Genomic DNA, 23113 nt, shown 5'->3' on the forward strand with positions numbered 1-23113 from the left:
ATTCTTCGTGTAGGATCTTTCAGTGAGCATAACCAGCAAAGCGCGTGATGGTCTGTGACAACGGAAAAGGGCCGGCCATATAAGTATGGTAAAAGTATGGCCAAAAGTATGGTAAGTATGGTATGGTAAAAAAAATATAAGTATGGACGGAACTTCGCAACCGCCCAAACTAAGGCCAGACACTCACGCTCAGTGATCGAATAGTTCCGCTCCGCGGGCGAGAGCCTGTTGGCGTAAGCGATAACAAGGTCGTGGCCGCGCTGGCGTTGTGCCAGTACTGTGCCAATTCCGTCATCGCTGGCATGAGTACGGACTTCGGTAGGCGCAGAAGGATTGAAATGGGCCAGAACTGGAGGCGTTGTGAGAAGGTTGATTAGAAGCGAAAATGCAGATGCCTCGTTATCGCTCCACTGGAAAGGGGCGTCTTTCTTCAAAAGTTCGGTTAGTGGTCGTGCTATGGCCGCAAAATTTATCACGAAACGGGGGAAGTATGAGCAAAGGCCGATGAAGCTGCGCACATCCTTGGCGCATTTTGGAACAGGGAAGTGCGTAACAGCATAGATCTTGCCTGGGTCCAGTTGCACTCCGGTCGCGTCAGCGAGATGTCCAAGCACGGTAATCTGGCGATGGCCGAATTGGCACTTCGATGCCAGACCGTTGCAGACCGGCTCGCCGAAAAACGTCCAGGGCTTCTGAGAGGCGCTGGAGGTGCATATCGAACGTTGGGGAGAATACTATAACGTCGTCCAAGTAGCACAGGCATGTGGACCATTTTAAACCGTGAAGAAGGGAGTCCATCATGCGTTCAAATGTGGCAGGAGCGTTACATAGACCAAACGGCATCACTTTGAATTGATAAAGACCGTCGTGTGTTACAAAGGCAGTCTTCTCGCGGTCGAGATCGTTCACGGCAATGTGCGAGTAGCCGGAGCGAAGGTCAATAGAGGAGAAAAAGCGAGCACCGTGGAGGCAGTCAGGGGCGTCATCAATCCGAGGTAGGCGATACGCGTCCTTTTCGGCAACCCTCTTAAGGTACCGATAATCCACGCAAAAGCGCCATGAGCCATGCTTCTTTTTTACCAGCACAACGGGTGACGCCCATGGACTACAACATGGTTCAATAATCTTCTTGGCAAGTATTTTGCGAACTTCGGTGTGAATAACTTGACGCTCAGTCGGTGATACTCGATACGGGCGGCGATGAATAGGAGGAGCATCGCCGGTATTAGTGTGATGTTTAACAGCTGCAGTTTGGGCGAAAGGACGATCATTAAAGTAAAAAATATCGTTGTAGGAGACAGAACGCGGTAGAGCTATCGAGTGTGCTCGGACACCAAGTCGGGCGCAATCATTTTCTGCAAGTCGGCGATGGTACAAGTTGCCGACTGGGATGGTAGAGGAGGATCGGCTGAATTGTCGTCTACTGCAATAGATCCTACTGAGTGATCCTCGAATGAGTAAAGCTGGGACAGGAACATCCCGCGTGGCAGCACTTGTGTCGTCAAGCCACAATTGACCACTGGCAGACAGACGCAATTCGCCGTAATAGATAAAACTGTAATAGGTATTGTGATCCCGGCTGTAAAGAGAACATCTTGCATCGGAGCCGCGATGCAGTGACCGTCGGCGACTGGTGGGGATGACACGAAGTCAACGTAAGTCAGTGCCGAAGGTGGCAAGCGAACGAAGTCGACGGAACTGAGGTGACTGGGGTGTGGTTCAGCGGGATCCGGAACAGGCAGGTGAAGGCGGACAGTACTGGCGGAACAATAGATGAGAGCAGAATGTGCGGAGAGGAAGTCTAAGCCGAGGATGACGTCGGGGGGACAGTGGGCGATGACTGTAAATAGCATGATAATGGAGCGTTCCGTGAATGAGACGCGAGCGGCACACACACCAATTACAGAGCCTGTTCCGCCATCGGCGACTCGGACAACAGGCGTCATGGCGGGCGCGATTATTTTCTTGAGCCGGTTACAAGGTCAGCGCTCATTACCGACAAATGCGCCCCAGTGTCTATGAGAGCAGATACAGAAACACCGTCAACTTGCAAGTCAAGAAGGTTCAGATAAGTGGGCAACGTCAGTAGAGTATTTGGCGGTGTAGGGAGCGATGCAGCGTCACCTCGAGGCGCTGCATCGTCTAGTTTTCTGGCTGGGTGCGGCGTCCGAAGGGAGTCGGCGAATAGGAGCGACGGGGCTGGGGGGAGCGAGATTGTCGTCGTTGGTGCGAAGGAGAACGATAATAGGGGCGGTTCGGCGCAGCAGAATCTGTGACGGCATTATCGGAGCGGCCAACATAGGGACGAGAATGGCCACCTGGGGGGCGAGAGTAGGCAGTTTAGGTAGACCGGTTCGAGGAACTCCGGTCACTGCGACAGTGCCGAGAAATGTGCCTGATTCGATGGCAGTGAAAACAAATGGGCTTGTCGTCTGCAGTGCGCCATTCAGGCGTGTTGCGGAAACGTGGTTGGTAAGAAGATGCGGGATGGGGCGGAATCGAAGAAGCCGGATGGGTATCGGGGCGATGGGCCGAGCAGATGGTGTGAAGACCCATGCTTGCGAACTCCTGGCGGACAACTGCCTGGATCAGGGAAACCGTGACTGCAGGTGCATTGGAGGGGCTGGAGTCGAAGGCAGCCGGATTGGCGGCCTTGATTTTACGCCGGACAATTCTGGTAGCATCGCCATTGTTGTTGGGACGAGGAACGTCGGCACAGGAAGATGTCGCTGGGGTGTTGGGCAGACGGGCAAACTGCTGGTCGATACGTCGTCTTTTAGTGAGTTCCAGGCAGTGGCACTCTTTGATAACTGCATCCACCGTCGCCACGTTGTTAAAAACGAGCAAGTTCAAGGGGTCATCGGCAATGCCTTTGAGGATGTGGGAGAGCTTGTCGGACTCAGTCATGTGTGCGTCAACTTTACGGCAAAGAGCCAAGGCGTCCTGAATGTACATACGTGACGTAGGGCTCTGTTGACGTCTGCACACGGCCGGAAAGCGCCTTCTGCGCGGCAAGTTGGTGACCGTAGGGGTTGCCGAACAAGTCTCGGATCTTTTGCTTAAGTGAATCCCAACTGGTGAGCTCATCTTCGTGCGTCCGAAACCAAACTCGAGGTGTGCGACGGAGGTAAAAGACTACATTGGCGAGCATGATTGTAGGGTCCCACCAGTTATTGCGGCTCACGTGTTCGTACAGGCTGATTTAGTTTTGACGTCTTCCCCATCTTTCCCCAAGAATACACCAGGATCACGGGGAGCGGGGAGAGTGATGTAGGTCGTCGAAGTGGCAGCAGGTGTCGGAGCCGGGAGTTGTCGTCGCCGGGAGCCATGAAGGAAGGCTCGACGTACCGTCCACTGCGAAGCTCCGTGACGGGGTGCGGAGAACGTCCACCTCTACCAGATATGTTTCGTTGTAAGATGCCGACGAAAAGCTATATACAAGTATATTTACTAGGCAATACACCGCACTTGGCCAAGAGGTAACAGCCCGCGCTAGCCTCTCATCGTCGTCGTCGTCTTCACTTTGCTCGCCTCTTTGACATCGCAAATACTGTTCCGTTGCTATAACATATAACAATTCAGCGAGTATAGAACCTTGTGGGCAACCAGATTTTATTTCAAAATAAATCGCTCTTGGCGTGCCCACGTGAAACCTTCTGGCACCTGTGAAGCAGGAAGTTTATTAGGAACGTACTAGCGTGTAAAATGTTTTTGAGCCACATATGGAAACTTATTTCTTACTGGAGGCCGCCGGGGTTGTGGAAGGCAGATGTGCTAAATTTCCGAGTCAACGAGCAACAAAGTAATGATCGGAAAGTTTTGTTTCGACGGCAGCAGATTGCAAGATGAAAGCTTGCGAACGAATATTTGTGTGGTCAATGCAGGAAGCAGTAAGCGGTCAGGTAACTATTCTTCCCGCATTGTTCTTTAAATAGTAGTGTGCACTGCCAATTTCGGTAACCTATCAAGGTAATCTGCAACTAAGCTAACTGCACGACGTAAGATGTCGATATTGATTCGCTTAGCAAGCAAACGTAATTTTAATGTGACTGAGTCGACAGTGCGCGATCGATTTCTGCTAGGAACAATCATCCGTTGAACCAAGAAAGTCAATAAACAGCAAACAGAACCAACGATAAGGTAGGCGTGTTTTTCCGGAGGGCAATTACTTCAACCTGGTGAAAGGTAAAACTTAGCTCTGTTATGATCAAAGTATGCCAAACATATACTGGAACTCCCCTATTTCCGTTTCACTTGAGGCGTGTGGGTAAATAACCTGTAACCTGGTGATGCGCAATGCCTGTGGAAGTTTACCGTCACATTAGTTTCTACTATTACAAACACATCATAGTCAGGAGCGAGTAGTTGACGTGATTGCACAATAATCTTCCCAGTGTTTTCGAAAGCTGCGAATGTTAACATATGAGGTACAAATCACCCTTGTAAGTACCCAAAACCTTGGAAACCGCTACAAAATTATTGCAAGTCAGCGAGCCAGCGTCTGCCATATTAGCATGTCTTATCCAGATCCGACTCCCTCTCTACACAGATGAGGGATGCGTCTTTACGTTTTAGAAGAGTTAACTGCTTGGCTAGTTGGTGATCTTGCCTACTAAATAGATTTTGCGCCAAAAACAACTCACAGAAGAAACACGACGACACCACGGGCGCTACTTCAACTGTTTAATGAGGGTGATAGCACTCGACAAACATAGCCCTGGAAAACACCGTGCACGCGTACAAGGCAACATGGAGTAAAAAGTCTTATCAGAGTAGGCGCGATTGAAACTTCAGCACAGCCTCGTAAAGAATAACCGAAGTGTCACTAACACAGTTCGGACCCGCTTTCTTGATGTAAAAGGCTTCCAATGTTTCACGCGATGTCTGAGGCCTGCCTCTACCCAAAATCCTCGCATCGCGGAACCGTGGAAAGCAATCGGTGCAAGCCCTGCAGTGATCCACAAGTCGCTCACCTTCATTATTTTTTATACCTTTTGCATGCTCCCTAAGCCGGTCGTTCACACAACGCCCCATCTGCCCAATGTAGGATTTACCGCAGGACAGAGGAATTTCATATAAGATGTTTGTGGCACGCTTTGCGAAGCGCTGGTCATGCTTCTTCTGACAGCCAAGCGTTTGGCTTTCGCAAGTTATGTGACGGCTTAGCTGGGGAAGCTTTTGGGGGAGCGGAGAACACCCCCGGTACATCATACCGGTTAGCCACTTTTTTCAGGCTGTGCGTGACTTTATGGCTATAGGAGATCACTATAAGTCACTCTTTTTTCTTCGGCTTTACCCTGCTTACCCCAGCCTTCAGCTTCTTCAAAACCGTTTCTGCCACACGGACCAAGACTGACTCAGGGAATCCAGCTGCAACGAGCCTGCCCAACTGTTTGTAAAAACTGGCTTGCCTCTCATGCACACACGACTTCGGGGCGATGACTCCAGGCATAGGTTGGCGATGCCTCTTTTCACTACCTTTGAGTGGGTCGAATTGTACAGCAGGAGCCCTTTTTGCGCACGAAGGGAGTAAGCGCAACAAATGTGCCCATCTGAAAACTTTAGCTGTAAATTTAAAAACTGAAGCAAACCATTATCCGGTAGCTCATAAGTAAAACATAGCCCTTTCCCCAGGTTCCTAAATCATCTAAAACACTGCTCACTGTAGCCTCATTCGACACGGAGCACTGCTTGCTTAAAGCCACTAAAAAGTCGTCTATGTAACGAAATATATTAAGGACTTTGTCATTAATAAAATGGTTAAAATGATCGTGTAGAGAGCGATCGATACATGATAAAAAGATATTGCAAAGTGTAGGGGTTATGCAAGAGCCTATGCATATGCGTTTCTTCTGCTGGTAAGGTTGCTCGTCAAACAAGATAAAAGTACTTCGGAGATAAAATTCTAAAAGGACTAAAAAAGTTATCAACAGTGATACCAGCGGCGTTTTGGAAAGCTACGGACCGCTCTCGTCTTTGTAATTTTTTACAGAGGCAAGCAGGTCCGGATAGGGCACTGAATAAAAAAGACCTTCTACATCAATAGAAAAAGCACAATCTATGTCATTCTGTTCTTCCAAAAAATGGGCTACATCCCCTGAACATTTTGTACGAAAAGGATCAGTTATAACGAGGCTATTCAAGCTTCCCTGAAGGAACTTACTCACGCAATGCTACCAGGCACCAGCTTCATTCACAATGGTTCGGAATGGAGCTTTGGGTTTATGCGTTTTAACGGAAAAGAAAATATTTAATGCCCCCTCTCACTCTGAGTTATATCTTTAGCTAGTCCTTGCAGATCTAGGCGCTTCCAAAGTTCACTCGCTTTGCTCTTAATTCTCGTTTGACATTTTTTCCCAGCCACGAAGTTTTTCTTCACCGCCTGTGCTGCTTTCTCTGTATACATGGTTCTAGGCAATACTACGAAGCCGCCTACCTTATTTGCCTGCGGAAGGCTGAGTTCATTATCCTTGAAGAATTTCACTAGAGAACGCAAAGGGTCTTTAGAGCAGTTCTGTTCAGTCCACGTGACACTCTTGGCAAGGCAGTTCACTCTATCCAGAAAGCAGCACTCCCGATCGTCGTGTTTCCGACCGTCGTCTTCTTGTGTGTGTTGTTTTTGGCGCAAAATCTTTTTAGTATGTCTTTACGTTTCTTGGCCAAAATCTTGCCATTTATAGTTCAAACGCACGTTATATTCTTTTTTCATTTCAGACGAGCCATTCTGAACTAATCCTTGTTGTGACGCATCAAATTTTGAATGACATAAAGACGCGGGAATGACCCTGCTTGAACCAAACCTGAGATCCTTGCGCCAAACCTATTTCTTTTGTTGCAAGAACGCAAGTCTGCGCCAGTATGGGCGGAATGGAATCAGTCCTACTGGGCAGGTGATGTATAGTAAGGGTCATACTAAGTTGAAAGTATGATAGCCTTTAATGCTGCGCGAACTCACCCGTGAAAGGCCTTAAATTCTCATTAGGCCTGATCGTTAGACCATGCACTTCAATATTAGGCTTTCTAATATACTGTTCTAGATAATATACTTTAGACCTCACTTTTTCCAGCAACTCAGTCTGAGCGACAACAGTTGAAGGTAATGAAGCCACTTGAGTCTGTGGTTCGGCTAGCTAGCTTCGCTTGGTTAGTTTCCATGTAGAAATTATGGTATCATACTTGTTAGACAGAAATACAATTGAAAACGGAATTTCACTGACGTTATCAGCCATTCTTGCCCCAGTGACTTTAAAACTTAACCGTTAACTGTTATCGTAACCGTTGTCGTAACCGTTGTCGTCAGTTGATACAGTTTATTGTCTACCGCAGAAAAAAGGATTGACAAAGGAAACTTGACCACAATTTGAACTTGTGTCTGGCTGACAGTTTGCGATACGTTTTCGAGGTGGACCAATCCAAGCCTCACGCTTTGCAGCTGACATCTTTGCATATGCGCTCACAATTGCTGCCGAACAGTTTCTTCCATGGTGATTGTTCTCTTTACAGTAAAAACAAGACAAAAGCGTTCCTTTCAAAATAGTGGTATAGGCAGAACAAGTAGAAGACATTGTTGCAGTCAGCGGCAGAGTGCACTATAGATATGTATGACTATGGATGGCAGAGAATTCACCCGCCAAAAGTAAAAAACAGCGTGTAGATTGAAGAAGCGGGCTGTCGCCGACAGCAACGTTTCTTGAGAATGTCGGACTTTATGTAGTTGGTGGAAAGCACCATAAGTCGAGGTGATTGCACCCAGGCACACCGGTGGATGAGCAGCCGTTCAAGTGTACACATGCTCGGTATATATAGGGCGCTCCAGGGTGTTGCGTTCAGCAGCAGTAATGCCGCAGTCCTTTTCAGCAACGAACCAGTCCAAAACATTCAAGAAGCGTTTTGCCGCTTACTTAGCTACGGCTTAGTCGCGACATACCGGCGCTGTACTGCATGACATGTTTGATGGTCCCGCTGTTAGTACATCGCGCCTGAAACCACTGACATTGCCCGAATAAAGGTGCACAGAAAGACCTGACGCGGCGTTTGCTAAAATTTCTTCTTAATAAAAGTATCCACAATCTCGCATGCCTTCGACTTTATTGCCTTCTTTTCCGACGTGGTGTTTCTAAAAGGTTTTATTTATTTTTTTTAAAGGTTTTGAGCGCATCTGTGTGATAAGGCACGGAGAGTCAGGACTCGCACTCACTTTTACGTCAGGCAGGTGTCTAAGCGGGTTTTAGCCAACCTTGATACTGTAGAGGTTGACTATAAGGTAATGGCAAGCAGCTTTCGGTAACAAACTATGGCGAATTCGATCCGCTGCTTGGAAGCACGCGACATTTTGGAGGCATTTCTCCATGATTCACTTTGATTTACATGGTATACTTCTTGAGACAACCCTTTAATACGTTGTTTTTTTCAGAGCATTTTATCCTGAGGAATCAGTGCCTCCATACGAGGGAAACGTAGCTTTCGGCGAGTGAGACGCCACGTGAACATATTAACGCGACAGTCTTAAGGGCCCTGTGTCTCAGAAAATGCGGCGTCGGCATTGGCGTCAGGCGCCCGCGTCCCCGTGAACGAAAATTCCCGTATTTACTTAGTTATGTCTACATGCCACGCCTTGCTGTATGACATACAGGAACTTCTTGTCTATAGACCTAGATTCTCATTTGAAAACAGTCACAGCACGTAGAGCACGGCGTCGCCACGCCGACTTCTTAACATCTCATCACACCCGAGCTAACTTTTTCAAATATTCGTTCTTTCCACGCACCCTAACAGATTGGAATAACCTACCGTTTTCACAGCTGTCTAATGCTGATGTTTTAGAACTGATGTCTTTGTCATAAGTGGCATTAATTTACTGGGAATTTATGCGTCCATTTATTAGTTTTCTTGTGTCTCGTCTGCTGCTGCAACAGCTTCGTAAAATGCCTGTTTTTTTTTCCTTTGCGTATGGGCATGGGAGCAGCCATCGCGGAAGCATGGCTAATCCCTTCGTTTCCTACGCCCCGCAGGCATTCGTTAACCTGCTGGTCTACTACGTGGTCGCTGTGCCGTCCGCCATCCCGCCCTTCACAGTGTCGCCCACCGAAAGCCCCGCGCAGCACTACCACCTGGAAGATGCGCGCGCATTCAACGAATTCATGCCTGGGATCATCAAGTTCGCTGGTATTAAGTTGATAAGATCGACGCTGGAATCATGTCCCACCCCGTATTTATGTGCCTGGCCGTCTTGTGCTTTCAGTGGGCATGAGAGCAGCCATCGCGGAAGCATGGCTAATCCCTTCGTTTTCTACGCTCCGCAGGTGTGTAACCGTTTTTCTATCTCCGCTAGAAGGTCGGACGACCGCTGCTTGGTAGTGCTCCCATGCCCACGGGTGCTTTGTGAAACTTTGTGGAATTGCGTTGATTCTTCTTTGTTGCTGCTCTGCTGTGGGGACATTGAGAATAACCCTGGTCCAGCCCGCACTCTGTCTACTCAAACCGAAAGCGATTTGGGGCAAGCGTAGATAGGTGTCATGATGGAGATGCTGAAAAAGACGAATGACAGCATCAAACAACTATCAAAGAACTATTGGGTCAACCTACTGCAATAACGGATATTAAGACAATCATGTCTAGCCAAGAAACATTAGAAACTAGGCTCATCGACATGCTTGATTGCATTGAAACTCTTGAGCGTAAAAGCAACCACTCTAGCTCCATGAGTTATCACACAGATGCCGTGCAGGATACAGCCACGCGCCTGACGTCAGAGCAAGCTTCAATCCAGAATCGCATAGACGATCTAGAAGATCGGTCCAGTTGCGAAAACTTGATTATACATAATATTCCTGACGCACATGAAACATGGCAACACCGAGCAGAAAGCGCTTGCCGTGTTGTCCACCGCGATGGGCAGTAGTATCTCAGAATCCGAGATCGAACACGCACACCGTTTAGGCACATTTACAGCATCAAAATGTCGGCCTGTTATTATGAAGTTTACCTCTTTTAAAACCAGAGAAAATATGTGCTGGCCTTACAGTCGAAATTCAAAGAGGATAGAATGTCAGTTGCCGAAGACTTTTCTGCCGCCACTCGCCATGCTAGAAGAAAGCGAGTTGAATTCGCGAAAGGTTTACCCGGCTCACCGAACTTCCAGCTGCGGCACAACAAGCTCATTGTTCACAATAAACGCTATGTGTAGGACGCAGCCGGCAGCAGCATTGAAGAGCTAAACCCTCCCATTTTCTGTGATTCATCTAGCCGAGTATCGCGAAATTTAGCGCCAAACTTGACTGGCGAATCATCACTATAGGTAAGCGCGAGGGGACGTGGTGGTTTGTTGCCGGCACCCAGTGTGTCTGTAGTTTCGGCAAATGTCAGAAGCATACATAATAAGCATGAGTCACTTGAATCAGTTGTTGACACGTGAAATTCAGTTACCATTGCGATCACTGAAACCTGGCTTCACCCAAACATTACTGACAACGAAATATTTCATGACGCACCTAGCTTCAGCATTTAGCGCTGTGACCGTGAATCACTTGTATGAGGCGGTGTTATGTTGGCTATCTCGCGAGATATTCCGTCATCCTATATTCCTGTTCAAACTAATCTAGAAACTGTACGGGCGCACGCTTATATCAGTCATAAAAGCTTTTTGTTTGGGATTTGCTATCGTCCGCCCAATAATTGCGCAAATTTTGTTGGCCATTTACATGCTGCCATTGATACCATTATTGCACGTCATTCTAACACTTTCATTTTTCTCCTGGGAGACTTCAACTTTCCCAACATTTCCTGGTCTTCTGATCCCCCGGCTTTGAAACCGGTTCTTCAGAAAGCTTTGGCTTTATAAATCTTTGCTCGGTATTTTCTCTTTATCAGCTTGTCTCTCAACCTACAAGGCTAACGCAGAATACGGCAAATACGCTTGACATTATACTAACGAACTGTCCTGATATGGTCTCTGATTTATCGTATCTGCCAGGTATTAGCGATCATTTAGCGCTCTGTTTTGAAGTAAAATACTGTCAGTAACTAAACCAGAGAGTGAAAAAGTCTCTTCGTAATTGAAGCAAAGTCAACTTTGAAGCTATTAATAACGAACTGTCTAGCTTTCTTAATGTTTACTTAGATGATTTTGAAAGCCGTACTAGCGAAACTAACTGGAATATGTTTACTACAAAAGTACATGAACTAATTGACAGGCATGTACCTATGCGCGCTATTTCTTCGCATTCAAAAGCACTTTGGCACAACTCGCATTCAAAACGACTTCGCAACAAAAAAAAAAAGCGGCTCTATCGCTCTGCCAAGCATTCTCCATCCGAGCAGCGGTGGCATGCATATGTGAATGTGAATAACGCTTATGTCTCCGCACTGAAATGTTCTCATGATAATTTCCTACAAAATACTCTGCCAACTATGCTCAGTAATGATCCAAAAAGTTTTGGCGAACCATTCACCCCAACCATAACAGCGAAATCACGTTATTTGACTCTTCTGGCGATGCGATTCCAGTTGCCGACTGCTCTGTGGTGTTAAATGACGTATTTTGCCGTAATTTTCTTACAACCCCGTCTACAACACTTCCCAACGTGCAGTGTTTTGATTCTCCAACAATGGATCCAATAATTATTCAACCCCTTGGCATCAAAAAAATTATCGAAGCATTGAAAGCATCCTCAAGCCCAAAAATTGACTTTATCAATGCTAAATTCTTCAAAAGTACCAAAATATGCTCTAGTATTATGCTATCCAAAATATTCCAACAATCAATTGATGAATCCACACTGCCATCTGACTGGAAATTCGGAAAGGTGGTTCCAGTTCATAAATCTGGAAGTAAAAATCCCCTCCCCCCCAAAACTACCGCCCGATTTCACTAACTGGTATCCCGCGTAAAGTCCTCGAACATGTCCTTTACACAAACATTGTTAATTTCCTTGATGCCAACTCGTTCTTTTCGAAGGCCCCAACATGGTTTCCGCCAATATCTTTCCTGCGAAACACAGTTGGCTTCCTTTACAAACAAGCTACATACAATTCTTGATCGTCGCTCTGTATCTGACTGTCTTCTTAGAATTCGCAAAAACTTTTGGATATGTTCGCCACAGCTTACTTCTATTTAAATTAAGTAAATTGAACATTGATAGGAAACTTCTCTCCTGGATCGAATATTTTCTAACCGGACGCTCAAAATTCGTGTCTGCTAACACTTTTAATTCCAAGTTGAGGCCAGTTCATTCTGGCATGCAAGTTTCAGTGCTCGGCCCTCTCCCGTTTCTCATTTATATTAATGACTTGCCGCAATACGTGACCTATAACATTCACTTATTCGCCGACGATTGCGTAGTCTTCCGAGACATTATTGACCAAAATGATGTTACGGTACTTCAAAGCGATGTCAACTGCATATCTAACTGCGTAAAGTCTGGCTGATGGAGCCCAACACAACGAAATGTAAGGTATTGCGTAATCTCCCGTACAACTTCGTGCCTCACTTCCTACTTACTCGTAAATTCCGTTCTCGAATCTGTGACATTCTATCGCTACTTAGGTGTCCACATAACTTCCTCTCTTTCTTGGTCTCTTCATATTAGCAAAATAATTAGCAATGCAAACCGCTCGTTAGGTTACCTCCGGCGCAATTTTTCATCTGCTCCTGTTTCTTTAAAACTTCTTACAAATATTTATTCCGAAGTAAACTTGAATATGTCTCTTCCATCTGGGACCCCAGCACTGCTATATTAACCTCTGCCCCCGAGCTTGTCCAAAATAACTATGTTCGCTTTATTCTAGGAAACTGCAGTCGTACTGCCAGTATCACTTTAATGAAAGAGTCCCTACAGCTTGCGTCACTCGCCTGTCGCCGCAAGTTTTCTCGCCTATTTCTCGTTCGCAAAATATACTACAGTCCCGCCCTACACAACGACCTTATTCTTCCTCCATCATACATTTCCCCGCGTTTCGATCATGCACAAAAGGTGGGAATAATGTCGTGCTTAACGCAAACATGTTATCAATCACTTGTACCCGCACCTCACAGGACTGGAACCACCTTCCGGGATCAGTCACGTCCACTGCTCACAATTCCCAGTTTCATAATGTTTTAAACACAAGTGTCTTCCAGTGTAACTAACCAAGTAAGTAATTATATTTGTTTTTGGACAATTCCTTGAATTTTGTTGCTTCCCGCTGTCATCTCATCTTTTTAGCTAACGTTGTATTAACAGAACAAACATGAGTATTGCGTATTTTTTCCCGTAGGTTCCACTCCCCTATGTAATGCCTCTGGCCCTGAGGGTAATACTAATAAATAATAAATAAATAAATATCTGTGTCTGCGACACACTTTTGATAATTTGGTTGTGTTTCAAGTGCGTAGACAATGTTATATATCATTGCGTTGATTGCTACGCTTCATTGACATTCCACTTCATGTTGCTATTTGCCAATATTTGTACGATTCGTACCTTTTCATTTTCATATTTTGTTATTACATTTATTACCGCTCTCTGTTGCAAGGTATGTGACCTTGTTAAATACTAATATTTGTATGCGCTGCCCTTTTTCCGGCTCCAATATTCTGTACATAAAACAAATAAAATAAATATTGCCACACCATTGTATCACTAAGATTGTTCATACCTTGGGCGCTGTAACGTCAAGCTATTCCAACCTTTTCTATTTCAATTCTGCAACCAGCCCTCCACGATTGGTAAAAAGCATCTTTGAGCCACCCACTTCGCCTGTATTTTACGCGACGTCATAAAACCCACGAAAGCTCCACATTTGATATGACGTGTACACACTGGTTATGCATGATATGGCCGAAAAAAGGAAAAACAAATATGTCTCATTCTACGCCTTTTCGCCATTAGCCCTCGGCTATTGGTCAAAAGTATTCGGGCTGCACGCACTTCGCCTGTCTATCACGCGACGTCACAAAACCAAGAGAACTCGCCGCGTCAAAGTGACGTGTACGTGTTAAAAATGCAATATTATGCCAAAGAAAACTGAATTTCTTTTTGAATCGCCGGAGATTGCCTCGTTTCGAAAAGAACAGAAGGTGGCTGCTGGTCGATCGCTCAGGCACTGGCTATTCGCACCTGCCGGAGAGCATGGGCTTATTTGCGTATAATAAGGCTTTTTGCGTGGCCGTGTAAAGTTATCAAGCTCTTTTGGCGCGTTTACGACGTCGCTCTGTCAACTCTTCTCGGCTGAGGGTCTCGTTTAGCGGCATTCTCAACCTTCCGTTGCACGAAGCCGCGTTTTTCGTTCAGCCAGCGCAAGCTGGTCGCAAAGGACAATGGGAAGCGGACAAACTGTATACGCCAGCACCACCCTCTTTATCCGGTTATCTATTTTCACTGCACTGGCTCGGCCCCATCGAAACCCTCTCCACTTGAGCGTGCTCTTCGCCTTTTGTCAGCCAATTAGATAAGAAATACCACTCAACGTAGGCAATTTTATTTGTTTTGAAAGCGAACAAAGTGACCTCCTTCAAACGAGGAAAGCGTTTGATTGGGCTTTTCCGACAACGCTGCGGGTAATAATAACCACGTATTTGGGTCGGCGGTTACGTAAATATTACGTCAGGAAATTGGAACAGAAACACATTAGAATAGTTTTACGTTATAGGGCCCCTTGTCTTACGTTCTTGACAATGCTATTCCTCGGAATTTCAAGAATGACAGCCCACAAACAAACGTCATAAAACTAAACACCGGCAGCACATGTTTCTTGTGTTAAATTTTCTCGGACTTATAATATATTAAAGGCGCGAAAAAATAACAGAAAACTGAAAATGATGCAAATATTTTGGTGGGGCTGCGCACTACCTCAGGGATCGGCCCACGCAAGAGGCCGCGTTTCTACCAGAAATGTCGCCTCCGGGCATAGCGTTGACCACCAGTGTTCCCCGATAAACATTACGGTTACATAAGCTGCAGTTGCCGGGAAGCGTAACAAGCAATCAGGGATCTTTAAATGCTATTGAGTTCCACTCCTAAAGGCGAAGCTTAATCGTCCTCCATTTTTTTCCAGGAGAACGTCAACTCTTCAACTCCCGAACACGTTACCGAGAGCAGTCCGAGAAACGCTTTTTTTTTCTCGCGCTGAATTCAGCTCCGCCTTTACAATACTTCACAGTGGTGTCGATACTGATTTCAAAGGTGCCCTCCCCATGAATGAGCGCGGTACAAAATTTTCGCGTTCTTAACCAGAAGCAATAAGAAACTCGCGCTTGGCAGTAAGTAGCATAGGAGGATCTGACGCGAGGTGTTGATCCAACTTGTCAAGCGCCTCGCGTAGCCCCACTGGCAACCACTTGTGGAAGAAAAAATGTCAGTGTGTGCACTAGGGATACTTCGACGCGAAAGAGTAGTACGTAGGGAGGTCAAGGGGAGGGAGTTAAGTGACATAAAGAAGGAAAAGCGGGGTACGGAAGAAATCATTAGACGGTGCGAACATGTGGGGCTGCCCATCACGTTACAGTCAGTCACTGAGGCTCGTAGATTTCATAAAATGAAGTAACGCCAGCATTGCTTTATAAGACTGTGAAGTATGGGACCATGGCCCAGTAATCTTCGGCTCGCAAAAGGGTCCAGACGAGGCAACCTCAAGTGTCCGCCCATGGCACCAGCATCAATTGCATGCTGCCCTTGCGGACAGATTTGAACATCGAAGGTCGCCATCTGTCGCGTTGTAGCGATCGTACGTTCCTTTGCGTTGGACCGCGCGCCACTGGTGGTTGCGTTTCCACGAGGCAAGTGTATATCCTTGTGATCTTGCAAGCTTGGTGCTCCCCGCCCCCCCCCCCTTTTTTTAAACACGCAACGACGTTATAATCACGCCAGATAAATTTATGTGATGCAGCTTTCTTCTTGAGGTGCTTGGACGTAGTGAGATGTGTGGCTACTGTGTACATGGTCATTGAAATTGGTTGCAGAAAACATAGTGCCTATGTGTTTGAGGCAGACTGGCACAAACACACGCACACAGGCACGCACAAATCCCATCATAACCAACCTTGGGCTATTCTTTCAAGTGATAGCTGTTCTATTAAGAATATGACCCTCCGCCACCATGGTAAACCTTGCAGAGGAAGTACTTTTAGTCAGCCTTCAAACGTGTTCACTCACGAGGTGCGACGGGCTTGAGCCGCTCACGCTTACGCCTCCCGCCCATCCGATAAAACGCCCAGTCTGCCTGCGTTTGCCGGACAAGCTAAAACTCTCCCGTGTTGTGTGGGCAGAGGGCATCGTCGCGACGCCAGGTCGCCAGCGCGTCTCGACGGAGTAAATACGGTGTTACGAAGAGCCTGCAAGGGTACCGACCTACAAAATTTTCCCAGCCAGCCGCAGCTGCGGGATCGGCGTTATTCGGAGAACCAGACCTTGGAACCCGCCCGGCCCACTGCGATGACTCGCTTTGGGAAAACAACAATGCGCCTAGTCAACCGCCCGTTGGCACCGGCATGTCTGCTGCGGCGACTTGCTTTGTAAGGACCACCATAGGCCGCTTCCCCAGCCGTTCGGCGCCGGGATGTCTACACGCAGTCGGCGGACCAAGTATTGTTAGTGGATTCGCCGTCACCATCACGGTTTGTTTGAAGCGGTGGAACTCCTGGAAGCAGGTGTTTTGCGGCACTGTCTCACGGGTCATAGAAGTCGTCGGTCAATGGACAGACGCGGCCGCCACTGTCTGCGGGGTCAACTCTTGGACCAAGCGGCGCATGCGCAGGGCAAGACCCGTGTCTGCGAAAACCCTCTCACCTTCGTGTGGTCAGTGAAACCTGTGCGGAAGTGAATGGGCAAACCCTCCCCCTCAAAGGCGGGTCGGCTAAGATGACTTTTGAGGCTCCGAGTTGGTCGACGGTTGAGCAACCTTTTTCCCTCACCTAGGGATCTAGGGAGGACAGAGTGTTTATAAGCAGCCGTCACGTGGCTGCTGAGTGTGCATTCTCTTTCAGTCATGCTAGACTGATGAACTCTAACGTTCTCATGTATATACTGTAAATAAATCCCATATTCCTCGTTCTCGATGAGAACAAGTCTCTCTCTTCAACAACGTCCTCAGCGTGGATAAGTTGGACGACGGCATGGGCCAGCATCCATCCATTTCATGCCCGACCCCAGCCATTACAGCGGGGACGCGACGCCGTGGGGCAATGTGGGTTGTCGTTGGCGAGGCAGTCGCGTGAAGGTTGTTTCACATACATGGCGGGATTGGGGCGAAAAAAATATTTCTGCCGCGCACGCCGCAGAGCGATTTTCGCTGACAGCTTTCACATACGTGTGCGGCAGCACGATTTTCGTCGCAGCGATTCGCAAGGTTGCCCCCTGCTCAAGAAGTCTCCATGCATGCATCGTTAAATAAAAAATCAAAACTAGTGAAATATTCGAATTTTCCTATTATTATTCGATAATAGAATAAGTACACCATTTTTAACGTTTAAAAGCGCTGATTGCAGATGCGGTGAGTGAGACGCTGCACAACACCTCAAGTATGAGCGTGCGGCTTCTGCGTCGTCGGTGGGGTAGTTCCGTTTAGAAAACTCTAGTTTCGTTGTTACTATGGATGGCACAACTTTTTTCCCGGTTGAGTATTTGCTTTTGCAGAAGAACAAGCTACTGTTGAGTGTGGATGTATAAGCAGATGGCACAATTTGTATAGTGATGAAGAGGTTGACGACGGTGGCGATCGAGTGAGTGCTAGACTCATGTTGAATCAGCGTCCTCCTCCCGACTTGGATAGCGTACAGCTTCTCCTTTTAAACGAATTGTATAAGCGGAAGAAAAAAAAAACTTTATGAAGCTCCTAAGCCGCAGGCGATGGTGGGTACACCCTATTAAAACATAGCTAGAACTGGCACGCGACATTGCTCCACAAAGCTACCAACGCGTGGTAAAACAGGAAGGTGCCTATTCTGACGGCGCTTTGTTTCGTCACACACATTGCCCCTCCCACATTGCGCCGACCGCTGCGATTCAGCGACGGCGTGACCACCTTGTTGAAATCCGGTCGCGGAGTGCCCACGTCGTCGCAGCGGTCGCTGAGCGACGGAATTCGCTGTGTCGCTGACTGAAAATCACGCCATGCGAGACAGCGTAGAGGCGTGCCATGCGGGTGTCCGCCGTATCGCTCTCGGAAGCCGGCGCGGTCCGTGTCTCTCCCTCACCCCCTCTGGGCTTGGCTGCCGCGCGCGCCCGCCGGCCTCGTTGGCCGCTGCTGCTCCCTCGGTCTCTCGTCGCGCAGGACGTGGGTTGCATGCGGCGTTGGCACCGCAGGCAGCTGCTGCTGCTTGCTGGCTCGGGCAGCACGCACCGCTGTGGTACATTACTCGCAGCGCAAACATCGAAGGACCACTTAGCGTCGTTTAATTGGAAATTAATTCTTTCGCAACTCATAAGACGTGCGTAAGTTCCTTCAGATTTTTTCGGCACACGTATCTGAGCACGGTGGCTTTGTTGCATCGAAGTGGGCGTATACATCAAGGTCGTTGTTGCAGCAGATCTTGTCATTGATGTGCGAAGCGTACTTGACGCTTGTAATTGCGTCTCATGTCCACATATTGTTGCAGACGCTCGCCTTTTTATGCGAAGCATATTACGAGAGCTCAACCCAGCTCCTCAGGCGCGGCGGTGTCGCCATGAAACCACGTGACACCGTGACGTCACGACAGAGGAGAAGTGGCTTTGGCTCAACTCTTGCAAGACGGGCTGGGTGGGAATCGAACCAGGGTCTCCGTAGTGTGGGACGGAGACGCTACCACTGAGCCACGAGTACGATACTTCGAAGCGGTACAAAAGCGCCTCTAGTGAATGCGGTGTTGCCTTAGAAACGAGCTGTTTCTAAGGCGTGCGTCTCTTGCTCAGGCGCACATTTCGTTGCCGCGCCGAACGCTGCTTTGCTCGACGCTCACCGCGTCCAATGCGGGGCGCGTAGTCGCTGCCCTGTAGCCCATTGTCTTACACTCCTTGGCGGGTCGACGGGAACGCTGTCGCGTTCCACTCTTGAAGGCGAAGCAGTAATGCATGAGTTGTTTCTTCGTCTAGCCGAACCAAATATAGCCAAGCAACAGCAGTTCACCAGGCTAAACAGTGGTTCAACAACTAAAATAAAGGCTAGTATGCTTCGCATCCTGGGCTTAACCTTACCTAAGCCACAGCCATGTTTTGTTGTTACCGCATTGAAAGAGGTATTCTGCGTTGGACAGTTTCTGGAAAAGAGCACTGTAGTCTACACATTGCTGTTTCCCACCAAGTCCACGCACTACCGTTGAACATACGATCAGAGCAACATGAGCTAAGGTAGAGTGAGAGAGAGCACACAACGCAGTGTAAACCACCGACGGAGCCGCGTGTCCTCCCACCGATGCGAACTTTAGGCTCTGATCAGAGTTACCAATGCGAAGCATTTGTTGCCTCATTATTTCCGCTTTGCGGTAGGTTGATAGGCGTTTCCTTTCTCGCGACACTTAAATCAGGACAAAGGCATGACCCACAGCGGAATCGAATCTCTGTCTTCGTGTACAGTAGCACAATGCTCTAACGATTGGGTTAGAGCGCACGCATAAGTAGTAGATACGTTTTCTATATAAATTCACAACTTACATGAAGTGGCTACATTGTTTATGAATGTATTGGGCTGCTCGCAAATTAGCGAAACAATTCAGAACTGTGCGCAATACGCAAATTATGTATTGAATTTTGTCAGATTTAGGTGTATTGTAAGATATAGTTCACAGAAAACGTTTGATTATTTTATTCCTGACTTGCAAATTGGTACACTTCATACTTGAGCTTTTGAAATTTTCCAGTTATCGAAAATCTCTCTCAAGAAAATTCGAATTCAATGAAAATTCAGTGCCTAACGTTACTAGATAACCTATCCTTTTAAGAGCGATAAACTTAATCAAAATCATTTTAGTAGTTGCAGAGAACGTATTTCTTCATTCTCCTGTATTTATATAGCGGCTCCTCTACCGCAGCTCTCTCTCTCTCTCTCTCTCTCTCTCTCTATATATATATATATATATATATATAGAGAGACGTGTCAATATATATATATATATATATATATATATATATATATATATATATTGACACGTGTACTTATGTCACAGAGTTGCATGCCCGCGCCCGTCTCAAGATGGCCGCCATTGCCGCAGCAGCAGCAACGCCGCTTGCACGGCGATGGGGAAGAAAGCTTCCTATTGTCCCTGAACTCGCCAGACCGGTTTGGTCACGTGTGTCGCCTCAGCGCGGCGGAGGGACGAGGCGGCTCGGCGAGCGGCAGAGCAGCTTGGAGGACGAAGGAGCGGGGTCGTGCACCGGGAGACAGCTGAAGATGCGGTCGGCAGGCTGAAACCTCCAGGCCGAAGTCTTCACCGTTCGACCGACAGACGGTGCAAGTCCGTCAGGATCTTCGGCAGCGAGGTACCAGCAGCCCGACGCTCTTCAGATCGGGATCTCGGCAAGCACGCCCCAGATAAGCCTCGTGTTCCAGGCCGCTCTCACAACTTTCCGCCGGACTCTTTTTTTCAATCGCGTTTAATCTTTCGTTTATTTAGCCATCGAGTGTTTATTCTTGTATGTTCTGTTAGTGTAGCGTTTGCCCTATTTATTGTCGCCTGTATTTTGTATTTATGTCGGGTATTTTATTTGTTTTCGCGAGTGCAAAATTTCCCACGTGGTGGGCTTAGTGTCGCGCGAGTGGCGTCAGGGCGTGTGTTGTATGACCCGCACGCCTTCCGCGAGCTAGGACCCACTACTGGAAGTTGTATGTTCTTTTTCTTTCATTATTTCTCGCGCATGATTTCATTGTATTAAATTGAGTGTGTGTGTTGTACGACGTCCCCTCCCGTCTCATGCCCCTGGTTCACGGTCGATCAGGCGTGGACCTTATCGCCGGTCAGCAGTTGAACCCTCACTAAACGCACGCGGGGTGGGTTTGTTGTCGCCCCATCCCCTTCGGTTCGGAGAGTGCGAATTACCTCACCACCAATCTTTGACAACTTATCTTTATCGGGCGACCACGTTTCGCCGCCTAACAAATGTAATCGCACAGCGCGGGACGCCCCTGCATGTATCCGACGTTTCTGGAAAGTTATCGATGCTTCTACCCGGCTGTCTGTTGTCGCCGAACCTTGTGTTATCTGATTTCATCGCGCGACGCGAATGGTGTAGAACTTTGTGGAAGGCACGCGGGTCCGAACGATTAGTCTGGAACATTCGACGACTGCTGTATAAAAGCCGACGCGCTTGACCCGCTGATCAGATTTTCGACGATCGCCGACTGTGTTCGCCGCTCTCGTTGTGCTTTTAATGTAGCCTGTTTTGTGGGCACAGGTTCGCCCAATAAAAGCTAGTTTCGCCTTTCACAGTAGTGCTACTGTGTTCTTTGACGTCACGACCGCGTCACACACACGCACACACACACATATATACATATATATTCCTTTTCGTTTTCTCGTAAATGTTTTCCCCTTCTAGTGTTTAGTGTTAAGGGGGTGGGGTTTTGTCACGTTCAGCGTGCGTGCACCTGCACGCAAGCGCAGAAAACATGCGAACCCCCGTGGCGGCTTGCTGGCTTTCTTACACCCTTTACCATCCGGGCATCATCATTCTCTCCGGCCCCCTGGTAGAGGGCCTTGTCATGACACGTCGGGGCAACCCCCAGAGGGGGTCGGGGAGGGAATCCACCCCTTGCGCAAAGTGGTTGAGCGTCGTAAACAGGGGAGTAGACATTGCACATTCCGTGCATAATCTCGTCGCCCGTGCACGGACAAGTCTTTTCATGTTGACGAGCGTGACGATTAGGCACACCGTGTCCCAGACGTATGGCGTCTGTTCCATTCATTGCTGCACAAAGTAAACCGTAACTGTAGTCGGTTGTGCCTTGCACTGTCGCACTGTGGCTGCCTACTAAAGTAAAGTGCGTTGACAGTTTAAATAAACTCGTTGAGGCTTATATCCAGTAAATCGTAGTCTAATAGCATATATGTAATAATCGGAGTATTCTTGACGCTCATTCTCAGATGTTTTTTTCACATCTTATCGTACTACACACTTTTGCACTCTCTGCCCGTTTTAGAGCTGATGTAGGTAATTTGCTACGTAATTCGAAGGCCAACCACAGTTACTTCAACATGGGAGTCACTGAGTCCACAGACGATGTGGTCAACTCGTATGCCTAGCAAGAGGCCGCCACAATCACCGGCGCAGAATTAGTGGGCACCATGCATTGTAAGCGGTGCGGATGCGTGCCTGCGTTTGATGCCACATTTGTGCTAGGTAGGGGAGGCACAAGGTGGAGGCGCGAGATTTGTGAGGCATGTCACATTGACTGGGAAGGTGATAACTGTGGCAGGACGGCATGACTTGCCTTGTCCAAAAAAAAATGTACTTACAGAACAGTTTGCCAAAGTTTGATTAGAATGTGCTTGTACTGTTTTAGCCCTGTGTGCGCATGCACCACCGAAATGTATGTATGTACCTTCGCTCGCAGTAAAAACCTCAGTTGATGTTTAGCGCTCGTCCTGTCGTCTTCACTGTCTGTGTCCCTGTTATTTTGCGCTAGTCTTTTGAATAATGTTGGTACCACCTTCTGTTGTTGCCTCACTGGACAGGCTGTTCATTATCGGATTCATCTGGCTCCAAATCGACCAGAGACAGTGTGAATTAAATTAAATTATTGTGTGTTACGTACCAAAACCACTTTCTGGTGAAGAGGTACGCCGTAGTGGAGGACTCCGGAAATTTCGACCACCTGGAGTTCTTTAACGTGCACCTAAATCTAAGTATACGGGTGTTTTCGCCCCCATCGAAATGCGGCCGCCGTGGCCGGGATTTGATCTCGCGACCTCGTGCTCAGCAGCCCAACACCATAGCCACTAAGTAACCATGACGGGTGATAGACAGTGTTACTAGGTGGTAGTGGCGCATCCACAATTTTTTTTATTCTTGTTTATGGGGGGGGGGGGGAGGGAGCAGGTGAGGGGCACGTGCCTCGTATGCCACCTTATGCGTACGACACTGAAGGAAAACCGTGGTGCGATGGCTTTGGAATGGCCGCACATGGCGTAGGTTGTCCAAAACAAGTTGGCGCTGTCCAAATGCTG

General features: G+C 47.7%; 1 long non-coding RNA gene across 1 annotated transcript in view; it reads left to right on the forward strand.

Annotated features, from left to right (window-relative positions):
- LOC135907232 (uncharacterized) overlaps positions 1–23113 on the forward strand; it is a 185663-nt gene that overhangs the window by 151128 nt on the left and 11422 nt on the right. Inside the window, exon 3 of the long non-coding RNA XR_010565942.2 lies at positions 9012–9302. This is a non-coding gene — a long non-coding RNA (uncharacterized lncRNA). The remainder of the gene's footprint in view (positions 1–9011; positions 9303–23113) is intronic.

Source organism: Dermacentor albipictus, chromosome 1 (genome assembly GCF_038994185.2).
Source record: "Dermacentor albipictus isolate Rhodes 1998 colony chromosome 1, USDA_Dalb.pri_finalv2, whole genome shotgun sequence".
Lineage (NCBI taxonomy): Eukaryota > Metazoa > Arthropoda > Arachnida > Ixodida > Ixodidae > Dermacentor > Dermacentor albipictus.